A 3,302-nucleotide genomic window follows, 5' to 3' on the forward strand; every position below is an offset into this window, starting at 1 on the left:
CAGCTCCACTAGGCAGTGCCCCAGTGGGGACTCTGTGTGGGGGCTTCAACCCCACATTTCCTTTCCACACTGCTCTAGCAGAGGTTCTCCATGAGGGCCCTGCCCCTACAGCAAGCTTCTGACTGGACATCCAGGCATTTTCATACTTACTCTGAAATCTAGGCAAAGGTTTCCAAACTTTAATTCTTGACTTCTCTGTACCTGCAGGCTAAAAAACATGTGTAAGCTGCCAGGGTTTGGGGCTGTGGTCTGAGCTGTACATTGGTTTATTTTAGCTTTGGCTGGAGCTGAAGCAGCTGGGGTGCAGGGCACCATGTCCTGAGGCTACATAGAACAGTGGGGGCCTGGCCCTGCCCCAGGAAAAATTTTCTCCTCCTAGGCCTCTGGGCCTATGCTGGCAGGGGCTGTCATGAAGGTCTTTGACATGCCCTGGAGACATTTTCCTCATTGTCTTGGAGATTAACATTCAGTTCCTCATTACTTATGCAGATTTCTCCAGCAGGCTTTAATTTCTTCCCTGAAAATGGGTTTTTCTTTTTCTATTGCATTGTCAGGCTGCAAATTTTTCAAACTTTTATTATCTGCTTCCTTGCAAATGTTTTGCTGCTTAGAAATTTCTTCCAGCAGATACCCTAAGTCATCTTTCTCAAGTTCAAATTTTCACAGATCTCTAGGGCAGTGGCAAAATGCCGCCAGTCTCTTTGCTAAAGCATAACAAGAATCACCTTTGCTCTAATTCACGACAGGTTCCTCATCTCCATCTGAGACCACCTCAGCCTGGATTTATTGTTTCTGTAATTATCAGCATTTTCATCAGTGCCATTCAACAAGTCTCTAGGAAGTTCCAAACTCCCATATCTTCCTGTCTTCTGAGTCTTCCAAATCTCTAGGGAGCTCCAAACTTTCTCACATTTTCCTGTCTTATTCTAGCCCTCCAAACTGTTCCAACCTCTGCCTGTTACCTAGTTCCAAAGTTGCTTCCACATTTTTGGGTATCCTTAGAGCAGTACCTCACTCTACCAGTACCAATTTACTGTATTAGTTTGTTTTCATACCATTATGAGGAAATATCCAAGACTGGGTAATCTATAAAGAAAAAGAGGTTTAATGGACTCACAGTTACACATGGTTAGGGAGGTCTCACAATTATGTAGGAAGGTGAAGAAGGGGCAAATGCATGTCTTACATGGTGTCAGGTAAGAAGTGGCAAGAAAAAGGGGGAAAAGCCCTTATAAAACCATCAGATCTTGTGAGAACTTGCAACATGTGGAGATTATGGGAGGTACAATTCAAGTTGAGATTTGGGTGGCAACACAGCAAAACCATATCAGGTCATAAATCTTAAGTGTTCAAATGGACACACATATACACACACAAAAGAAAATGGTAACTACATGAGGTAATCAATATGTTAATTAGCTTGATTGTGATGATCATTCACATTGTGTGCATACATGAAAACATCAAATTGTACACCTTAAATATACAAAGTTTTTATTATTTGTTACTTTTATCTCAATTAAGCTGAAAAAAATAGAATATAGAGACAGAGCCATAATGTCCACAACAGGCATGCTTAAAAAGATATGTTGACATATTTTAAAAACTAACATAAAAAATTTAATATAATTTTAGAGAGTAACAAAACTAGGATTTTCAAAAGCTAAAGTCTGTTTTGGAACCTTTCTTTGAAAATTTTCATGGCTTTAGATGGGTTCTGTAACCCCTCCTCCCCATATGTCTTCTTTTGCAACTGATTAGAAATGAAGTTTTTCATAGATTATCCAGAATGTCCATTCTTGCTTTGCTATATTTGCTATGGTTGAAAACATAGATTCTGAGATCAGGAAGTTCATGATTAAAACATTGACTCTGCATTCCCAGCTATCTGACTCTGAACAAATCACTTAAACTCTGAAAATTTGTTTCCTTGTGTCAAAAATGATGGTAGTAATAGCTGTCCCACCAACATGTTAAGAAAGTTTAAAAAATGAGATAATGCAGCTAAAACACTTATTTTAGTATCTGATTAACTGCTAAGATTGTTTATGTATAATATGATTACTATTGTTGCTTTGAAGTTTAAATTTCCAGTTCTTAACGATGGGTGAGGTAGGCAGCTTTACAACCTTAGAAATAGGCCAACTATTGCATTTCCTTTTTCTCCACCTAAACATAGTTTAGTGACATACACAGCATGTATTTTTTGTATTAGTATTTGTGTTTAGGTAGTTAGGTATATATTTGTATGTATGTACATAGAATTTAAGACTTTGAGGATGAGGATGAAAGAGGAAAGAAGATACAAAAAGTATTATGCTACAAAGAGCTGAATTCCCCTGCTAAATGTTATAGATTCCAATGTTATTATATTATTATTATCCAGAAATGTGATCAGATGTGTACTGACCACGTACATCTGTTATTAGTGCAAGAGAAAATTAAGCAGATTTTTAAAATACATTATTTAGGTAAACATTCTGAGAGGATTTCTGATGGCATAATGATTTAATGACTTGAGTAAATATAACTAACTCTTGAGTGTCCATGTGTGAAAAGATAAGAAATAAGTGGAACATACCCTTAATACAGATATTCAGTTAAGAATGTCATTTTCAATTTATTCTCTAGTTTGCTGTTCTAAGAGCTACACAAATAAAGTGACAGAGGTTACTGACAGAAATTTTAACCTCTCACTCTTCCTGGTAGCAATGCCTATACATTTCTCCCATCTTTCCAAGCTGCCTGTGTCTTCATAGAGTCACAAATAATATATCTGTTAAAAAGAAGAAGAAAGGGTAGATAAAAAAAGGAGTTAGAAGGAAAAAAGTAACACTTTGTAGCTTATTAACCATTTTCATTAGTGGTTTATTTGATTTGTACTGATACGGTTTGGCTGTGTCCCCACCCAAATCTCATCTAGAATTGTAGCTCCCATAATTGCCACATGTCATGGGAAGGACCTAGTGGGAGGTAATTGAACCATGGGGGTGGGTTTTGCCCATGTTGTTCTCATGACAGTGAAGAAGTCTCATGAGATCTGATGTTTTGTTATAGGGCAGTAACCCTGCACAAACTACTTTTGACTGCTGCCATGTAAGACATGACTTTGCTCCTCTTTCACATTCTACCATGATGGTAAGGCCTCCCCAGCCATGTGGATTTGTGAATCCATTAAACCTCTTTTCCTTTATCAATTACCCAGTGTTAGGTATGTCTTTATTAGTAGCATAAGAACTGACAAATACATGTATTAACTTGCACACATTCCAATTTTCAAAGCCTTCACCACCCACTCTCCT

The sequence above is a fragment of the Colobus angolensis genome, unplaced genomic scaffold (assembly GCF_000951035.1).
Source record: "Colobus angolensis palliatus isolate OR3802 unplaced genomic scaffold, Cang.pa_1.0 Scaffold514, whole genome shotgun sequence".
NCBI classification, from domain to species: Eukaryota; Metazoa; Chordata; class Mammalia; order Primates; family Cercopithecidae; genus Colobus; species Colobus angolensis.